The following is a 22493-nucleotide window of genomic DNA, read 5'->3' as shown; positions in this document are numbered from 1 at the left end:
CCGACCACCCCAACGTTAGAGAGAGACAAATAATTAACCCTAAGTCATCAGGATACACTGTAATGATAGGGCGGAAAAGGGCGGAGCTGGTGCAAGACGGGAAACATGACATAAACAGCACACCAGGCAGACGTACGCTACGCAAGTATGACCGACATGATGCAGATGACAGAGACAGCTCACCAGAGAAACGCACCTCGCACAAACACGACCAACACGACACGGGTAACAGGAGCTCACCAGAGAGACGCACATCACACAAGCATGAGCCATGGGATAAGCAGAAATCACCGAGCCAAGTTGACCCACGTTACAGGTGCAAAAGGCACTACAAAAGTTATGTTAAGCAGAGCCACCGTGATGGTGACGGCTCATCTGACACTGACTCCTCTGACGATGACCAACACGACACGGGTAACAGAGAGAGCTCACCAGAGGAACACACCTCACGCAAACATGACCAACACGACACGGATAACAGACACAGCTCACCAGAGAGACGCCCCTCACGTAAACATTATCAACGCGACATGGGTAACAGAGAGAGCTCACCAGAGGGACGCATGACCCGTAAAAATCACCCACGCAAAACCACCCGCACCACAGATGACAGAGACAGGAATCCCGATAACCATGAAGCACGAGACAAACATAAATACAACACCTCACCTAGCAGGCACCACACACGTAGTAGGCAGCATGAAGGTCAAGGACAAAAACACTCACCACATAGACACCGCTCAAGGAGACCACGCACACCAACCCACAAGCACGAATCACAAGACCCACGTAAGGAAAACAAGAGACACAAGCAACGGGACAGATACGAATCCTCGGACAGAGGGAGATCACGACACAGACACGGGAAACATGACAACAGTGATAGTAGAGACAAGGGTAGCTCAAGTGAGCACTCCTCAGGAACCGACACCACTGATGACGAACAACACACTTTTAACAGTAAGACACTAAAACTAATGGACAAAGCACTCGTGAGAATTCCCTATTTCGATCCACATAACAAGAACAGGGACATACACACTCACATAGCTACTGTAGAACAGGAGGCTAAGATCCGGGGTCTGGGTAAATCAGCAGAAAAGGCATGTTTATTATCAAGGAGCCTACATGAACCCGCCAGACCATGGGTAGCCTCCCTGCCAAATAGGGTGAAGAGTGACTTTAAACAATTGAGCCGAGCAGTAGTTAAGAGATTTGGGGAATACTCCACACTATCCGAAGGATTGAACGCGGCAAAGTTGATGACCCAGCGTGTAGACGAAGACCCACGAGATTATCTCCTACGCCTTAAGAAAGCATATTACGCAGGGGACGTGGACAATGCCCAGGGAGATAAGACAGTTTTAAAAGTGATGTTTTTTCAATCATTGAGACCTGAAATAGTGAGAATAGTAGGAATGATGTTGGACCCCGAGACTGCCTCCCTACGCCAGATTGAAAGCAAGGCCCACACGGCCTGGGTGAACGGACGGAAAACCACTAGCATAGCCAAAACCCACATCGTCACCAGAGATAAAGAATGCCTCGATCTGGAGGGAAGCGAATCTCCAAGGAATAATATTAGCGCCACACGGGGTGGACATGAATTCCCCCAGGAGAGGGCGCCTAACCCAATAGAATCAACACCCGTCCACAACACGCTGAATAACGTTCCACGTGGGGGGAGGAACGAGACCAGAGGAACCTGGCACCCACAGCCGCCACCACCATGGAATGCAGAAGAGGGCGGAGGCTGGAATTATGGAGGAGGAAAAGCGAGTGACGGGCCATACCTACCCCGCGGAGGCCGACGCCCACCAAACCAGTCACCATATCGTCCCCCACTGCCGCCTCCACTAACAATAGAGCATAGACCACCGTTAGCTAACAGGAATCGATATGCTCACCACATTAGGATGGAAAAAGAGCTCCTAGGGAGTATGAAGACTCCCATGCAAATAGCGAAGAGAAGAATACCAACTATACCCACACAGGAGGAGGACACACCCAGCGCAAAGGTAGCCCAAGTGAACGTAGGGAAGACAAGAAGCCCCGAAGCAATCACCGAAGTGGTACCAGAGGGAAAAGGGTACCATCTGGGGGAATTGATTCCCGTAGGACCAGTCGGACGAGTCCACGTGGAAGTAATACTGCAAGACACCCTGACCAGCCAGGGCCTTTGTGATACTGGAGCAGAAATATCCATGATATCCAGATAATTATTTGACGAACTCCAGACTGCCCTCCAGAGGAAGAATGAAACCCTACAGATGATGCCAAGTAAACTTACCTACTCAGGATGTGAAGGGACCCACATGCGACCATTGGGCAAAGTTATGACGAAGTTGACGTTCAACAAAATCAACATGAACCATCCCCTATATGTCGTACGGAACCCCGGAAAAGAGCTGATCATTGGGATAGAACTACTGAATCGCCTGAAACCCATTATGAACCTTGAATCCCGACAAATTTGGGCACAGTCAATGCCGGAGCAACAAAGGGACTCAGAAGATGAAGACGTTATGAGAGACTCCACGGGAATCCAAGTGATAACACAAGAGCTCAACGACCTATCAACGACAATCAGGAACGAAGACGAGCTCCCAGCAGGAATTCGAATCACTCAGCTAATGACTAACAGACTGAGAGAAGACCGAAAGGAAGCCGACTTAGAGTCAGTATCACCAAATGACCGTCCCCTCATGGAGTATATACCGCCCCCTGGAGGCCAAACCGACGAACTGCAAACCAATGAAGGAGAACACAAGGGCAAAGAGCGTATTACCCTCGGATGAAGCCAAGGCAACTCAACCGATAGTAACGCAAAAGGAACTTTCAACCGAGCCGCCCGAAACCCAAAAGGCCTTGGACCCAGACCCAGGACAAGGAGTCTCCATAATAGAAGAACAAATCGAACAACAAATTGAAGCAGCAGACGCCCTCGAGAACGACACTCAACGAAATGAGCTTCGTCAACTGCTCCACAAATACCACTTCCTGTTCTCAGAAGACCCCTATGATTGCGGCAAAACCGACCTACACGTGGTATCTATTCCCACACTGGAAGGAGCGCCAGCGGTATATGTGAAACAATACAAGATTCCACTGGCTGCCTACGAATCAATCCAAGAAACCTTGGAGAACCTACTCAAGAAGAATATAATTCGAGAATGCAACTCAACCTACAACTCACCGATTTGGCCTGTATTGAAACCCACAGGCAAGTGGCGACTCACCATCGACTATAGGCGACTCAACAAAACGGTTCCCCTATCTCGATGGCCAATGGCAGAGATCGATCAGAATCTCAACCAAATAAAAGGCGCAAAAATTCTCACCACCATGGATCTATCAAATGGCTTCTGGACCATGCCCGTGAAAGAAGCGGATCAATACAAGTTGGCATTTACATTCAATGGAATACAGTATACTTGGAACCGATGTCCATTTGGATACTCAAATTCACCTGCGGACTTTAACATATTCCTACACAAGGCAATGGACGACGCAAAAGAGCGAGGTACCATCGTCTATGTCGACGATATACTGGTCAAGGACTCCTCATGGGAAGAACACCTCGAGAGCCTCCAGCATACCCTCGAGCAGTTAAAGGAAGCAGGCGCAAAGATTTCAATACAAAAAGGACAGTGGGAACGCAAAAGGGTGGACTACCTCGGGCTCCAGGTCGGCACTGAGGGAATGTTACCCCAAACCAAAAGACTTGGAGCCCTCCTCGCACTCAAATCGCCCACCACAGTCACGACCCTTCGGAGCTTCTTAGGGATTTGCAACTACCTTCGACAGTTCGTGGACGACTACGCAGGAATCGTTCGACCCTTAGTCAAACTACTGCAAAAAGACGAACCATGGGAGTGGGGACAGGAACAGGAAGCCGCAGAAAAAGAATTAAAACGACAGATCACAGAGGCATCCTGCCTAGCATACCCAGAGAAAGGGAAAGAATACTACCTGGAGACCGCATACTCAGATCATAGTATCAGCTCGGTACTGTACCAGAGACAGGAAGCAGAGAAACGAGTTATTGCCTATGCCAGCAAAGCCCTCCGGGGAGTGGAGATGAAGTTCTCCGAGTGTGAGAAGGCGATATTTGGAAACATCTGGGCCATACAACATTTTCGGAACTTGTTGAACGGAGAGAAGATCATCCTGGAAACGAATCATGAATCCTTGGCATACCTCAACAGTAAGAAGATTCGAGAGGGCCGCGTAACCAGCAGCCGAATAGCCAGCTGGGCACTGACACTCCAAGGCCTACCAATCACAGTGAAATACGCAAAAAACAAGAAAAGTCCAATGGCCCAAGGTCTTGCCGATTTACATGATTGTACCTTTGACAGCGTAGAAGCAGAGGACGAAAAGATACCTCCGGAGGACAACAGGTACCTGCCCTTCAGGAAGGAGACATGTGCCGACCTACCAGTGGTATACATCGATGGATGCTCCCAGATGAGGGAGAACAAGCTTCACGCTGGGTCAGGAGTCATTTGGGAAACTGGCCCACTCACAGGGATTCAAGAGGGATTTCAGCTGGGACCAAAGTCAAACCAGTATGCAGAGTTGGTCGGGGTACACATCGCTGTCCAAATGGCATCCGATAATCAAATACGGACCATGGTGGTGTGCACTGATTCCAACTACGTACAGCACAGCTTCCTGCACCACCTACCCATATGGAAAAAAAACGAGATGAAGAACCATAGGAATAAACCAATTCACCATCGAGAACTATTCGAGGCCATAGATAAGATGGTTCAGAACAAGGATATGAAGATATTTTGGAAGAAAGTAAAAGGGCACTCCAAGATACCTGGTCAAGAGAAAACTGGGAACGACCAAGCAGATGCCATAGCAAAAGTGGGAAGCCTGGAAGGCACCCCGTGGAAGCTAGAAGACCAAACCGACAGAGACGGACAACAATAGTCGACGAACCAAGACATCGCCGTGATAAGACTGGTCACAAGAAGTGGGAAGAACCCGGCAGAAGCTGGAACCAGAGCCCAATTGAACAGTGCCCAGCCTTCCGAAGACCTGATCAGAATGCAACAAGAGGACGAAACACTAAAGACACTCGCCGATCATATCCAAGATCCAGCAGGAAAACCGATCACTACTGACAACTTGAATGACAACAAAGAGCTCGAGATCATGCATAGCCAAATCAAAAGGTTCTCAATGCGGAAAAGGCTACTGGTATACACAAACGAAAAAGACGGTCGACCTAGATGGGTAGTCCCCTCTCAATATCGGGAAATAATGTTACAACACGCCCACAATGAACCGTGCAGCGGCCACCGATGCGAGGTGAATACGGGACAGATGCTGCGACAGGTGGCCTACTGGCCAAAAATGGGGGAAGACATACACAAACATGTGTCCAACTGTCTCGTGTGTTGTAAGTACCAGCCAACGACCTCACAGCATAGGGCACCCCTACAGAGGAGGGGAACAGATTATCCTTGGTCCAACCTACAAATCGACTGGATAGGACCTGGCAACCGATCAACCAAAGGGAACAAGTACATGCTAACTGTGACCTGTGCATTCTCTAAATGGACAGAGTGTTTACCAGCACCCAACAACACCGCGGAAACGACCGCTATCCTACTGATCAACCAAATATTCAGTAGATGGGGCCTACCGTCAACGATCGATTCAGACAAAGGAAGCCACTTCACAGCCTAGGTTATCACAGAAGTGTGGAAGATGTTGGGAGTAAAAAGACAATTACATGTCGCATACCATCCACAATCCTCAGGACAGGTGGAAAGAGCCAACAGGACCATCGTGAGCCTCCTAAAGAAATATGTGTCTACCACGGGCCGCGACTGGGATACGAAACTACCCCTAGTCTTGATGGCCATGCGAGCCACACCCAACCGAGCTACAGGCAGGACACCCTTCGAGATCATGACAGGGAGGCTAATGACCCTCCCAGTACACCTGTTATATGTCCCAGCAGAGGACGAGACCCCAACGGCAATGATGCCAACTGAATACCTGACGGGACTCAATAGTCACCTACAGAGCACATTCGCTATGGTCAGGGACCAGTTGCAAGTAGAGGCTCAGGGGAGCAAAGCATACTATGACCAAAAAGCCAGCCACGCAGAATACCAGCTAGGAGACCAGGTGTGGTACCTCAATTACGAGAAAAGAAAACAAAAGTGCAGGAAATTCCTGCCTTCCTGGACAGGACCACACGAGGTTGTTGACAAAATGTCTCCAGTAGTATATCAGCAAAAAATCACAAAGACAGGAAGAGAGCAGCAATACAAGTGGGTGCACATCAACCAAATCAAACCGTACCCTGTGCTGGTGGAGCAAGATAAGGAATAAAGGTGGAAAAAGGGGGGGGGGGGGGACTAAACTAATGGGCATATCACACTACAATAATGTGTAACATGTTTTCCAGGAAATGGCAGCCCTCCTGCTCACGCTCCTGCTAACGTACCTTGCCAAGCTAGAAGGGAGCCAAGGCCTGATGATGCCACCCAAGAATAACCGTAGAAACTATCTTTTTAACGATATCTCCTATAACACGTAGTCAATAGAATAATTTCTCCCTCCCTTATCGTTTTACCTTCCTTTAGAATATTTTTTTTTTCCTCTCTCTTGTCACATATAACCATGTTAAGTTGTAACACGTACGCGCGCGTTGTAAGGAAATAGCAGCAAAACTTGAGGACAATCGATGGTTCATGATGGAAGAAGGGTATACATATTTTTTTAAAAATAACCCGTGGCCATTTGACCACTGGTCATTTTTAAAAGGGCGGAATGTTGTATTCTAGCCTTCTTCCATCATTGAGATATAATGAATGAAAACACACCAAGAAGCAGCAGGCTGCAAAACACCAGGTGTTGTTGAGTAATGAACTGAAGGAGGGCTAGCATGGCAGAATTTGCAACCTTGCTTCAAGGAAAGATAAGGCCTGATAAACGACACCTGTCACCCGTGCTGGGCAGAGACAGTGGGAGAGTCAGCCAGACAGAGTTAAGGCAAAAAGCCCAACCATCTGTAGGGCTGTTACGGGAGGGCTGTAAGTGCATACGATCCAATGGGTAACAAACACAGTGGGCGGAGTTACGGGAGTACACGGGGGGTGCCCGCAACGACGTCCGCGTCAGGCAGCCTGGGGGGGTTGGGATCCTGGTGAGGAGTATAAAGGGGGAGGACAGAGAGAGCTCGGGGCTCAGTCTGGGAACGAAGGAGGAAGAGTGAAGATCCTCTAGCTAGAGCCCTGGACTCCCCTCGACGCCGCCCTTGTCAGGGCTGCAGAGGATCGAGCCAGAGGCGTGGTTCCGTGAACCAGGGTTAGACCCTGGGACTCCGGAGACCGTAGCCCGACTCACCAGTGTCGGGCCAGTTAGCCTCCCCTAGCCCGTTAGAGGAGGACTTGGGGATAGGTGAGGTTAGCTAGGGGGTATCCCCAGTTAGCCGGGTGAGGGGGCCGCTACCCCCTCTAGTGTTGTCCTGTACCGACAAGCTAAAATAAATATACGTGTGCCTCAACCTGGGTGTCCAGCGTCTTCACCGGTACTTCATCTGGTGTCAGAAGTACTACGGACATGGAAACGCGTCAGACAGCTCGAGCCAGAGTACCGGAGGAGGACACTGCTGAAGTCGTTGAGCCCGAGGCGGCTCACCAAGACATGGCGCAGCCGGGGGCCGACGCGTTCCTACCGGGGCATCGGCATGAAGAGGGGCCGCAGCCAGACGCGCTACGGCTGGCTCACGAGAGACTGGCGGAGCTACTGTACGCCGCTGCCGCCACGCTGGAAAACATCACGCGGCTGGGGGCTGGTGGTCCACCACGGGGCGAGGGGAGTCGTCGACCTGAGCGCCTTCCCGCCATTTCTGAAGACTCCAACTTTGAATTTCCCGCCAACGTCACGGCAGCTGCGGAGGGCGTGGCCGGGCTCAACCTTGGGTCCGACACCGCTCTCGCTGGGACAGCTGCGTCATCTCCAGCGGAGGGAGCGTCATCACATCCGCGACAGGCGATTCCATCTGCCATTCGCGCCGACGCACAGCCGAGTCCCGGGGATAGCAGCCTACAGACTTCCAAGGCGAACGCTGCGCTGCAACAACGGCTGCCTCCGCTGAAAGAATTTGTTGGTGCAGAGGGCGACTGGGGCGGCTTCCAGCGACGCTTCATCGCCCACCAAGAAATGGCAAGGTGGTCCGACGATGAAGCCCTCTGCGCGCTGCCGGCGCTCCTCGACGCAGACGCGCTCGCCGCCCTCACATCGGCGCCGAAAGAGAAGCGGTCTACTCTGCCGAAGGCACTACAACTGCTGGCCGGGGTCTATGGACCTTCAGCGGAATGCAGAGAGCAGTTCTACGAGCGCAAGCGGGGTGAGAAGGAGTCGCCCCTGGCATACAGGACGAGCCTCCTAGCGCTGGCTAAGACGGCTTTTCCCCGTATGGACGACGATGGCGTGGACGCGATGGTCACGGAGAAAATACTCCTCCTGGCAGACGACCTGGACATCGCTGTCGTCGCACAGGAGGACGCCGAGATGACCTCTCTTCAGGCGGCGCGCCTCCTTCACGCCAACCTTCTGTCCCTGCGGCGGAAAGCCAGCAGGGCATCGGCAGGGCGTGCGGTGGCTGCAGCCACCCTTCCGACGGAGGAGCTCTTCGCCGTCGACCATCGACGGCAACAGGCGCAAGAAGTACGGTCGGCCCGGGACGGGTCAAGCCGTTTCAACCGCCCGTCGTCTCCACCGGGGCTCCCGCGGTGTTTCAACTGCGGCGTCCGGGGCCACGTCGCCTCGGGGTGCCGCTCTCCTCGACAGCGCGGGACGACGCCTCGACGGGACGCCGGGCCTCCTCCTCCCAAGCTCCAGCAACATGACCCGGCGAGTCGGGGCACCACACATGTTTGGCCAAAGCACCTACCCGTTGCACGCTCTCGCACCACAACAAACGGGGGGCCGATGTCGCGTTGCGAGGGGCCAACGCGGATCACTGCGGGGACTCAAATCGAGCCCAAACAGTGGTCCGTGTTGGCCCATCGCGTGGTAGCCGCGTCGTCAGGGTCGTCGGCCGTGGTCGGACACATTGACGGGGTAGAAGTACGCATCTTGGTCGATACGGGGGCATCGGCGACAATCATTTCGGAATTAATTTACAATATTCTGCCCGTACAAAGCCGGCCTTTACTGCCGGTTAACGTCCCATTCTATGCCGCTAACGGGGGCTCTCTCGGCATCATGGGACAGATTCGAGCGCAAATTTCTATTGGGGACATCAAATTGTCGGGGCCGATTTTCGTTTCCTCCTCGCTGGCGGTTCCGTGCCTGCTGGGGACGGATTTCTTAGGTAAAATGCCCATTCGTATTTTGATCGACCAAGGATGCATTGAGCTTCCATCGGGGCGGCGCATGGCGTTCCTGCCATCCCCTGCGGCGGCTCGGTCGGCGTTCGCGACGGTACCGGCGTTCGTCGTTCAAACTGTTCGTGTGCCGCCGGGAGCTCAAATGCTAGTGCCTCTGAAACTTCGTAAGCCCTTCGCTAAGGGCATAGGGGATCAGGGTGTTTTGCTGGGACCGTCTAGGGCCGGGGTTAATGGGCCTCATTTGATTCCGGCCCAGACCGTCGTAAGAGGGGACGGGGACCCTTTCATCGCGGTCCTCAATGTGGGATCGCAGACGGTGGTGGTTCCTCAAGGGACGGTGCTCGCTCACGCGACGCCAGTGCCCTGCGAGGAACCTGTCGCGAACCACGTTGGCACTGCTTCCCGGATGCTCCCACATTCGGACAGCGATGAAGGGTGGATCGACGCGCTTTGTGCGGGATCGACGGACCTGACAAATTCAGAGCGCCAACAGCTTAGAACGCTACTGAGGGAATTTTCCGACGTTTTCAGTCGAGATAAATATGATTTGGGTTGCACTCACCTGCTGCGTCACCATATTGACACGGGTGACAGCCCGCCAATTCGCCAAAATCCGTTTCGGTTAAGTCCCGCCGAAAAGGACCATGTCAAATCGGCTGTTGATGACATGTTAGCCGCCGACATCATTTCTCCCTCCACCAGCCCTTGGGGAGCGCCGATCGTCCTGGTTAAAAAACAGGACGGCTCGTTGCGGTTTTGCGTGGATTTTCGGCGCCTTAATAAAATTTCGGTTGCCGACGCATACCCGCTCCCACGGATGGACGAATCGCTGGACGCCTTGGCGGGAGCGCGATTCTTCTCCACACTAGATTTACTTTCGGGATTCTGGCAGCTTCCTCTGGACGATGATTCTAAGCCTAAAACTGCTTTCCGTACACCGCACGGCCTGTTCCAATTCAACCGGTTGCCGATGGGCTTACACTCAGCGCCGGCAACTTTCCAGCGATTGATGGAATTGGTTTTGGCTGGATTGCAATGGGAGTCGTGCCTGATTTATTTGGATGACGTTATTGTCTTTGGTAAAACTTTTGACGAACATCTCCAGAGGTTGCGGGCGGTTTTCCTAAAGATGTGGGCTGCTAATTTGAAATTTAAGCCCCAGAAATGCCATTTGTTACGCGAGTCGGTGCGTTATCTGGGGCACATCGTAGGGCGCTCGGGTATTGCTACCGATCCCGCCAAAACGCAGTGTGTCAGCTCCTGGCCGACTCCCACCACGGTGGGAGAGGTCAGGAGTTTTATTGGCTTCGCATCATATTACCGACGCTTCGTCGCTAATTTTGCAACGATTGCAAAACCCCTACACGCGTTAACATCAAAAGGGGTCCGGTTCCACTGGGGTCAGGATGAGGAAGCCGCTTTCTGCTCCCTTCGGGACGCGCTGGTGAAGGCTCCTCCCTTGATTTACCCAGATTTTTCGAGGCCGTTTTTGCTCGACACCGACGCGAGCAACACAGGTATTGGAGGCGTGCTTTCCCAGGTGGTTGACGGCGTGGAACGGGTGGTCGCGTACGGCAGTCGGGTGTTGTCTCCAACGGAGCAAAGATATTGTGTCACCCGTAGGGAACTGTTGGCAATCGTCTATTTCATCCAACAGTATCGCCCATATCTGTACGGTCGGCATTTCACCGTCCGCACAGATCATGCGGCACTGCAGTACGCCCTGAAGGTTCAACAGCCATCGGGACAATTGTCCCGATGGTTGGAGGTCCTCCAGGATTTCAGTTTTGAAACCACTTATCGTAAGGGCGTTCGCCACACCAACGCTGACGCTCTGTCGCGGATGCCAACCGCCTCCGAATGCGCATGCCTCCTGGGGTCGGGGCGTTGCAAGCCAGTAGGGGACATGATGGTTCCGGTCCTGGCGGCGGCCGCCGACGATGAAACGGTAGTCCCCATTGATATCGCCGAACAGGGGAGAGATTCCCTGCTTGGATTGCCCGTTGATGAATGGGGGCGCCTCCAGTTGGAGGATGCCTCCCTCCTCGCGTTGCGTCGTCGCGCCGGGGAGAGGGGGCGTGTGACGGGTCATGCCGACGCATGGGAAACCCATGCGGGCTTGCTTATGCATTGGGACGGGAAATCCCAGCGTCACCGGCTGGTGGTCCCTTCTGGCCTACGGGGTAAGGTGGTGTGGGCTGCTCATGAGCGCCTCCTCCACCTAGGTACCCAGAAAACACTCGCCTTGCTCCAGCTGAATTTTTTTTGGCCGGGTATGACAAGGGATGTCGCTGATCTGTTGGCGGCATGCCCTCAGTGTGCGCAGCGCAAACCACCGGCACGGGAGTCGAACCCGCCCTTGCAATCCATCCAGGTCTCCAGAATAAATGAACTAGTCGCACTGGACATTCTGGGGCCATTCCCCGCCACCTCCAGGGGAAATAAATATTTGCTTACTGGGGTCGAATATTTTACGCGCTGGCCTATGGCCTGGCCCCTGGCGAATCAGTCGGCAGCAGCCATCGTCGACGCCTTTGTCCAAGGTTATGTCATGGACAAAGGTGCCCCGGAGCGGTTGTTGACCGACCAGGGTAGAAATTTTTCGGGGAAACTCCTAAAACAAGTCTGTGATCTCCTAGGAACGAAAAAAATTCGAACCTCTCCCTATCACCCGCAAACGGACGGGATGGTCGAGCGTCTGCATCGCACCATCACGTCTATGTTGTCGCAGCAAGTTTCGGACTCACAGGCTGATTGGGACTTACAAATTCAAGGGGTTCTAGCGGCATACAGATTGGCTCCCCATGCTGCGACGGGGTTTTCACCTTTCTTTCTTATGTATGGCCGCGAACCCGACCCACCTGTTCGGGCACAGCTGCAGATCCCCGTGCCGCTGGGCAAATCTAAATTGGACGATCACGTTAAATTTAACCTTGACAAACTGACTGAGGCGCGGGATGCGGCGAGGCTAAATTCTGACAGGCGTCAGAAGGCGAACGAGCGCCTCAGACTGGCTCGCGCGCACGTGCTGCAGTGGAAGCCGGGGGACAGGGCATGGCTGCACTGTCCCCAGGTACCACTCGCGACCTCCTCTAAACTCGTACGCCCGTGGCGGGGCCCCGTCGAGGTTGTTGAGGTTTTGAGGCCTCAGTGCGTTCGAATCCAATGGGGGAGGCGCCGGTGGTTTGTACACCCCTCTAGGCTGAAGCCGTTTGTTGCGGTGCGGGGGCCCACGCCACGCACGCGAGGCCAAGCATGTGGGGGGTCGACCGACTCGGAGGGTCCGTCGCTGCTCTCGCCTGATGTGTTGCCGGCTGTCCCACCCACAGGTGCACCGGGAATGACGGGCTCACGCCCTGGAACCCACACAGGTGATGCCGACAGTCGCGCGACTTCAATCGCGACCTCACCTCGAATGGGACAGCCGCCACCGGATGGTCCGCCGTCCGGGGTTGCCCCGTGTGACGGTCCTGCGGCAAGGACGCGCGCTAAAATGCGCAGACTCTTATAATATACAGCAGGAAGAAAAAGAAGAAAAAAAAAACTTTATTTATTTATTTTCCTTCACGTGTCATGGTCACTGTATGCTGCGTCGGTGGTGTGCTCCTTGCACACTGTGTGTGTTGTGTTGTGTGGGCGCGGTGTGTGTGTTGTGGGTGCGTTGTGTGTCGTGGGTGTGCTGTGTGTGCTGGGGGGAGTTCCTGGCTAGTTGTATATACGTGCTTTTACGGATTTCGTATTTATGCGGGGGGGGGGGGTGCGTCGGACATTCCTTTCGGGGGTATGGTTGTTGTTCTTGTTGTTGTTCTTCAATTTGCATTTTGTTGAAAAAATGAGGCACACACGGGGTCGAGGGGTAAATGTTCCTTTATTTGGAATTGTTGCAGCCGGGACGGCTGCGAGCTGTAATGGGGGGGGTGATGTAGGGCTGTTACGGGAGGGCTGTAAGTGCATACGATCCAATGGGTAACAAACACAGTGGGCGGAGTTACGGGAGTACACGGGGGGTGCCCGCAACGACGTCCGCGTCAGGCAGCCTGGGGGGGTTGGGATCCTGGTGAGGAGTATAAAGGGGGAGGACAGAGAGAGCTCGGGGCTCAGTCTGGGAACGAAGGAGGAAGAGTGAAGATCCTCTAGCTAGAGCCCTGGACTCCCCTCGACGCCGCCCTTGTCAGGGCTGCAGAGGATCGAGCCAGAGGCGTGGTTCCGTGAACCAGGGTTAGACCCTGGGACTCCGGAGACCGTAGCCCGACTCACCAGTGTCGGGCCAGTTAGCCTCCCCTAGCCCGTTAGAGGAGGACTTGGGGATAAGTGAGGTTAGCTAGGGGGTATCCCCAGTTAGCCGGGTGAGGGGGCCGCTACCCCCTCTAGTGTTGTCCTGTACCGACAAGCTAAAATAAATATACGTGTGCCTCAACCTGGGTGTCCAGCGTCTTCACCGGTACTTCACATCTATGACCTCCGCACATGGGCGAATAATGGGGCAGTGTCGACTCGAAGGCAATGGAATTTCGAGCTAATTGGAACACGTGCACACAGGGAGGAGAAATACGCCTTGTTGTCCTGCAGCTGAGGGAGCCAAGATAAACCCAGCTCAAGGTTGTGTACACAGGGGAGGGAGCTGATTAACAACCCTGCACGTCTGAACGTGAGGGGGCTTTTGTCCTGAAATTAATAACACTCCCAGAGCAGAAGGTTGGATGACCACAGTGAAGGGTGTTGTGCATCTCTCAAGGCTGCAGGCTCAGCTGAACAGCGAGGCTGCGGGGGTCACCAGAAGTTCGTGTTCGCCTAGTTAAGTCAAAAAGCTCAATTATTCTGTATTGCTATTAAAGTCACGTTAAAGTCGGAATTTAACAACAGGGTAGGCTAAAGTTGTTGATGTGAAATGTCATTTCCATACCTTAATACTTTATATACAACTCGACCCGAAGCATAACGGGATGAATCACCACCAGGTCGAATATAAAATACATAATAAAAGAGCGATGTTAAACCCAGGGTCGGAGAGAAAGGGAGATCCCGGCCATCTTTGTATCCCCGCAGCGCGGGATATGAGTGTGTATACGCTCGGGGAAACACCTCCACTTGAGTCAAGCACCACGATGGGAAATGACAGACCTTAGGTTACATACAGAATCATAACTGTGAAATGGTAAGGGACAAATGTTAAAACTTTTTTAATCATTTCTTTGTGCGTCAGTGAGGGTCGGAGGGAGTGTGCCCCTCCCTCCAGGTGGTGCAACACGGACAAAGGTGCCTATGAGACGATTTGTAACGTCTGTGTTTTGGTTCATGAAGAAGGCCAAACAAGAGATAATATCGCACCCAGACAGAGAGACGACCTCGAGGCAATTTGTAACACTTGACTGTTTGCTCGTGGATTTTATGGAGGGAATATGACAACGGAATATACCGTGGGTGAGGCACACAAGGACATACGGACGTACGGACACACACATGAACACACCTACCTACGGACAGATCCTGACACAGTAAATCAAAAGAAAACCCCGCCTTGTGGGCAGGGTCTAAAGGGATTTTTCGGCATAAAAGAAAGGACTCTGAGCATTGGAAACCAGTTCGACCAGGAGGGTCAACTCATCAGCCGAGTTCGACCAACAGGGTCGGCTCAGGAGTTCGACCAGCGGGTCGGCTCAGGAGTTCGACCAGCGGGTCGGCTCAGGAGTTCGACCGGGAGGGTCGACTCAGGAGCGAGCTGCGACCAGCGGGTCGGCTCGGCTCATAACCAGCTCGACCGAGAGGGTCGACTCAGGAGCGAGCTGCGACCAACGGGTCGGCTCGACTCTTCAGCTCGTCTGGGACTCAGCCGAGTTCGATCGGCTCTCGGGGCTCGACTCAAGCGGCTCCCCATCTCCTCTGCAGGCGGGCAAGACCCGCTTGACAGCTCAACTCGGCCTGCGTGGGTCAACCTCTGCCGAGTCGGAGGTCTCTGCTGCCGCGAGAATCGCGGTTTGGCGACGAGGCTTCGTGCTCACCCTGGCGACGACCCAACACTGCACGCTGCGAGCGAGCTGTGGGCGCCACCTACCGACCGGGTTCCGAACTACGACAGCGTATCAACAGGCATCCAACCAATTCACCACGGCGACAGGGGAGCGACTGATACGTATGACGCGCACCGCCCCCTCACCACACGACCACCAGGCGTCTGTTTGACATAAAGAACCGACTCCGAACACTGACTATTCAAGACAACTCTTACCACTCAAAAACACTCGAGACCGAGTGATGGCCATCCGTCGTTTATAAGAGTATTCGTAATTTTTATCTTTAATATTTAGTGGGCTGTACTCTTAATCGCATAAATTCCCAACAGATCCATCAATACGAATTGATTCTTGGTACCTCCTTCCGCCGAGCCACGCTCACGTGGGGAGTGGTGGCCCACCAGATCCTTATCAGGTGATCTGGTCCCCAATTAGTAAACTTGATAAGATAACGATCTTCGGAAAAGGAGCACCGTCGCAGGCCCTTACTCCGAGCCATTCTGTTGTCAGATAACCTGCCGATGTATCTGTTGAGATTGGTGCCTTTAAGAATAATAACTGTTTTTGATTGTGTCCTTTTTTTTATCGCCGTATAATCATTCAAGTATCTTTCAGTCATAATCGCCGCGCGTACTCGCATCCTATCAATAAGGAGTACGGTACTGCGTGAACAATATTGAGTAATCATTCATTAACGTTAAGGTTTTTCTTAGCATAGTATTTGCATGTTTTAACGACTCTCTCTCACTAACAACCATCGCGTTATGCGGGATACATGTGCCGTTGTCAAAGTGAAATCAGACAATCATTGATGATACTGTATTGATGCCGTGTTGACGTTCCGGGATTGAGAGTTCGCATACTATATCATAGTTGAGGTTGAATTAGTAATAAATTGATTAATACAGAAGTGGTTGTGTGATTCTTTCCTGAAATCTATGCATAAGATCTGCTTCTGCGTTGAGATCTGAACTTGGTGACCTTAATAAACACACTAATACACTCAGTAAATGTTAAAGCGATAACGGGGTGAACCGGGGACCAAAAAAAAAATAAGCGAGAATGAGACGAACCTAGACAACGATGCCGAGTTAATCTAAGTTAATCTTGCATACTTACACCACACCTGCATAACTGCATACGATTAATTGCCTTATTCCGATCGATAACCCACCCTCGTCACCGAGGCGGGGTCTGGTTATCATAACGACTGGCATTATCATAATTACACCCACTCGCATAATTACTACGATTACCTCTCAAATTGGCATAATTAAATGTGCATAATTACATAAATTAACATATTTCCGGATAATTACACATTTGGCCAAATTTCATTTGATTATTATTATTTTCACTGAATATTCATAACCCACATATACAACATAATAATTTCACCCACGCACGCATACAACACATCAAAATTTTGATACCCAACATATACAACAATTACCCTTGTTGGCCGAGAGGATGACTAAGTCATCTCTCTTTTTAAATTTTGCGAGTTCAGAGTGCTCTGCTGTAGCTTTCGTATAATTTCCAGTTGTGATTGAGTTTGTGGCGGCCTATTGACGTTCGAAGATGGTGTACGCGACCATCTTTTTCCAGTATAAAGATGATGACAGAGAATAGTCTTTGGTTTAACATGTAGGCTTTCACGACCAATATCCTTAATATAGTTTTTTTTGGGGTTAATATTTACGCGATTTAACCCAAAACATCCTTTACCGAACAGCATCTGAAACCCGAGCCCTATTCTTGCCGGCAAGGCTATGGCCTGGCCATCATTCTGACAGGATGGTGAATGGCAGCACCAGAGTGCGTGCGGGGGAAGCGAAGTCGCCAGCAGTGACCCCAAACGTGAGTCACCGACTCCAGCCGCTGGCTTGTGGGCACCGCGGGGTGCCCACGTCTACAGCAAAGTTGCACTTTCTCTTTCTGGAGCCAAGGGCAGTGGTGAGTGTCTCCCCCCCCCCACCCTGCCTGTGGCGTGTAACTTGCTGTGAGTCAACGAGACCTCTTTCTAGACGAAGTTTATTTTTGTCGGTCTGTTTTTTGAAACAAATTTTTTTTGCTTCCTGAGTGCGGCCGAGCGGGTTTCTCGGTGTACGAGCAGTGCATCGGCCTTGCCTAGTCTCGTCCCCGGCTTAGCGCGGGGTAACCAGCGCGGTCGGGAACAAGCTGCTCGAATATTAAAGCGGTAAACGAATACTCTTTGGTTTTTTCGGTAAAGTCACGTAGGTAAAAAATATAATGAATGAAAACAACTAAAATAAATCACGACGTTTCTGGCGCAACAAAAGCGTCCTTCAGGTGGGGAGAACGTAGCGAAAGCACAACCGCTTAAGTGTGTACAAGAGATGACTGACGAGGAATTATATAGTCGCGGGGGATGGAGGGAGGGGGGCATGGTGAGTGTGTGGGCGGGCTGTGGACTGGGAGCCAACGATGTGAGGAACGGGGAGGGCGCTGGGTGCCAAACGCATGGAGCTCAAACTGAAGCCTTGTGACGCAGGGGACGGAAGTAGATAAGAAAGCTAAGATTAAGCAGCCTTTGTTATGCTGCGGGGGATGGGGGGTATATTAGAAATGCGCAAGATGAAAAAACAACGTGGTAATGGTGATGGTAGTGTGTGAAGCTGGGGGTAACAGACTGGGAATATGGATATGATTATGAAAATAAATCTAAACTGCCTGTTTCGCAGTAAACTGAACGGCAGCTAAAGTTTAACTTGGTTAATTACATCCTTCCAATGATTGCTCAATTTGAATCCATCATCTCGGTTGAAGTTATGTCTATGTTTGTATATCTGGAAAATTTGAAAGGAAAGTATATTTATCATATGTGTGTATATATGTATATGTAGCATATGAGCACCTATTTCATAGACTGTAGTAGACTGCATCTTCAATACTGGTGTGTGACATAAATTGCTCTGGTCTGACGGTAGGCCTCGGCAAGGTAAGGTAATTTGCCCTTTTTACCGGGTAAAAGGGTAAAGGTAAAGGGTAAAGATGTCGACATGCCAAGGGGTAAGGTAAAGGGTAGGGTAAAGGTAGCCCGGAAGAATTACCCGGTAGGGTAAAGATAGCGCAAAGTATTACCCGGTAAATACGGTACCTTGTTTACCGCTAAAAGCTCCGTCGCGCAGTCCGTGGCCTACATTTAATGAGCAATATTAAAACAAACGTTATTAAAAACACGCTTTTATGAAATGTACGAGTAATGGCAGAACTGCACGACCCCAGGAAGTGGCCCCGAAGCTTGCCAGAACGTAAGGGACCGTGGTGATTTACAGCCAACGTTAGTTGAGCGTGGACAATTAGACCCAAACCGAAACATAACATATAACAAAGATTGTTTAAAAAGATATCGATTTTTTATGGTAGAATATAGTATTGTCATCAGTATTACCTAAGTATACCAAGTTTGCAGTCGATACCACATTAGGAAGTGGGTAAAATTTGAGTTTCAAGATTTGAGGATACAACAACAATAACGACAACAACGACAACCAGAGTGAGTTAAAAGAAAGCGTGTAAAATTGGAATAATCGAGAGTATTCTATATGATTAATGCGCTCTACCTAGCCTTTACCGTTATAAACCTTGTTCATGTGTAGTAGTTGCCTAGTAATTACCCTGTAATCGGGTAATTTGTATGGGGTAAGGGTAAAAGGTAGGGTAAAGGTAAGCTCGTTGCTTTTTACCTTTTACCTTACCTGCTAAAGCAGGGGTCCTCAAACTTTTTAAACAGGGGGCCAGTTCACTGTCCCTCAGACCGTTGGAGGGCCAGACTATAGTTAATAAAAAACTATGAACAAATTCCTATGCACACTGCATATATCTTATTTTGAAGTGAAGAAACAAAACGGGAACAAATACAATATTTAAAATGAAGAACAAGTAAAGTTAAATCAACAAACTTGCCAGTATTTCAATGGGAACTATGGGCCTGCTTTTGGCTAATGAGATGGTCAATGTCCGGTTCCATATTTGTCACTGCTAGTCGTAACAAGTGATGCAAGTGTGCATCCATTAGTCTAGATCTGGTTGGAGATTTCAAATGTTTCATTCTGGAAAAAGTCTGTTCACAGACATAAGTGTTGCCAAAGATGGTGGCCATTTTGAGTGCATGGTTCCTGAGATGAGGATATGTCTCAGAGGGGAGAGATGCATAGAAATTATGAAGGCTGCTTGACTTGAATGCGTCTTTCAGAGAGTCACAATTCTGCAGTTCAGCCAGTTCCATTTGGTAAATTGTATCCACATTTTCAATGTCAATAGAAAATGGGTTACGGAAAAGCTGTATGTCCTGTTCATGGAGATGAAGCTCTTTAAATCTAAATTGGAACTCCTTTTGCAATTTTTCCAGTGAATCCACACATGTTTTGTTTGGGAATGCAACCAATGGTTTTTCCGCTAACAGATTTTGAGTTGTGGGGACATGGCAGAAGTTTTCCTCCTTCACTTGTTTGATGAGGAGGCCTAATTTTACTTCAAATGCTTTGACATGTGATTGCATATCACAGATGAGCTTCCCCTTTCCTTGAAGTTGCACATTGAAACTGTTGAGTAGCTCTGTTACATCTGTCAGAAAGGCAAGGTGCCATTTCCATTCTGCATCATTGAGCTCTGGTACTTCTTTGTTTTTTGAAAGTAGAAAAGCTGTAATCTGTGGAAGTAAGTCATAGAAACGTTTCAAAAATCTCCATCGACTCAGCCAACGGACTTCTGTGTGGTACAGAACATCTTCATAGTCAACATTTAGCTCAGACAGAAATTCCTGAAATTGTCTGTGGTTTAGTGCATGAGCTCTAATGAAGTTAACACAAGATACCACAATTTTCACAACAGAGTCCCACTTCAGTGATTTACTACACAGCGCTTGTTGGTGGATGAGGCAGTGTATGGCTATTGGATGAGGATGGTTATGTTTGTCCATCTCTTGGTTAATGCGAGCAATTACTCCTTTCTTAGACCCCACCATGCTAGGAGCACCATCAGTTGTCACACTGGCTAGTTTAGCCCAGTTCAGCTCCAAACCGTTCACAGTTTGGCAAACCTTTTCATAGATATCCTCTCCTGTAGTTGTTCCTTTGATGCTTTGCAGTGCAGCAAGCTCTTCTGTGACTTCGAAATAGTCATTCGTCCCACGAATAAAAATTAGAAGTTGTGCAGAATCACGAACATCATTGCTTTCGTCGAGTGCCAAGGAATAGGAAAGTTTTTTTGTGGAGTTTTGCAAATGCTGATGCAAATTGTCTCCCATTTCTTCAATCCTCCGTGTAATTGTAGGTCCTGAAAGACTCACTGTACTAAATAAATCGGCCTTCTCTGGACACATCTCTTTGGCAACAGAAAGAAGGCATTCTTTAACAAATTCTCCCTCCACGAATGGTCTGCCAGTGCACGCTATTAGCTTGGCAACTTGAAAACTTGCTCGCAGTGATGAAATATTTAGTTGCTTCTGCTTCACGAAAGTATGTTGCTGAGTTGTTAATGTATTTTTCAGTTTTAATATTTAATCTTTTCTCACTTCTCCGACCAAACAATCATATTTATCTTAATGTTGAGTTTCATAGTGTCGACGTAAATTGTATTCTTTGAACACAGACACCATATTCTGGCATATCAGACACACAGCTCTTTCCTTGTACTGCATGAAAAAGTAATCATAAGTCCACTGTTCTTTGAATATCCTACACTCCGAGTCAATTTTTCTCTTTCTTGACATCATTGTTTCCTAGGGAGTCAAAATTGCTATTAGTAAAATACCAATATATATACAGCGCTACAAAAATATACCAGCAATAACTTTGCCCACACAGAGACATACAGACTGCACTGCCCATCAATGCAGTCTGATTGGGGGAACTCCGCTTTTACCCCAGGCTCACACTGGTGCGGGTGCCATTAAAAAGTTAATTACACCTGCAGTTTTGTTCACAGATCGCAGTGCGATCTGCGAACTCGCATTGGAATCTGATCGCATGGGGGAGAAGACCCATGCGATCCGATTCCACTGCAGGAAAAAAGAAGGCACATGTGCCTTTTTTCTTTCGAATCTAATGCAAGTTCAGCCATACAAGCATATGACTGAACTCGCACTGCTCAGAGATCGCAACAGTATGAACCGGGGCTTACACAACATACAACATATAACCTCATACAACTGAATAGCAATCAGAATATAAATGCACTTACTGTCATTTAAATTGGGTTTCCTACTCCTCGGCTGTCTGTCACTGACCAGCACGGGAAAACAGCAGGCAGCCCCTCCAGACATCAGAGATCACTCTGTTATTACCCCTCTATCATTTACTCAGCGGAATATCACTGGGAGTGGAGCCGAGGGGCAAGTGAGGGAGCTGAGGGAGGGAGAGCCAGTCAAGCGCAGCCAGGGGAGGGCTGGCAGCCTTAGGCCTGGGGGGCAAGTCCAGTCAATTGGCCCATTGAACCATTCACCAGTGCAGCCCAGAGGCGTAGCTAGGGGGGGGCAGGGGGGTACATATGTCCCCGGGCGCCAAGGTAAAGGGGCGCCAAAATGAGGCTTACAACTTTACATTATAACTTATTGCGGCGGGCGCGGCAGCCTGAAACTACTGCACAAATCTACACCTCAACCTAAAAGTTTATATATCCCGCCACACACAGCCTACATGTCATGTAATTACATTTTGGTACGCGGAAAATTTGAATACGGATGAGGATAAAAATGTTGGAAACTTTCTCGCGCTGATCAAACTCGTTGCTCAGTGTGACCCATTGTTAGCAAAACACGTATACCACGCAGGAGAAAATCCGGGATCAGTTTCTTATTTGTCACCGGAAATCCAGAATGAATGTATCCACATACTTGCGTCGACTGTAAAGAACCAATTGTTGAGTGATATCAGGAAAAACAAATACTACGGTATCTAACTTGACAACTCCTGATCTAGGCCATCGGGAACAGCTTTCTCAGGTCGTAAGATTTGTGGATGTGGATTTTCAAACTAAAAAAGTAACTATCAAAGAATATTTTTTAGGTTATATCGAGATACATGCAAAAGATGCAGCAAGCCTAGAAAGAGTCATCGTCGAGAGACTGAAATCTGACAACATACCTCTA

The sequence above is a fragment of the Lampetra planeri genome, chromosome 28 (assembly GCF_965212315.1).
Source record: "Lampetra planeri chromosome 28, kcLamPlan1.2.h2, whole genome shotgun sequence".
NCBI lineage: Eukaryota > Metazoa > Chordata > Hyperoartia > Petromyzontiformes > Petromyzontidae > Lampetra > Lampetra planeri.
The sequence above is the reverse complement of the archived record's forward strand: the minus strand, read 5'-3'. Positions refer to the sequence as shown.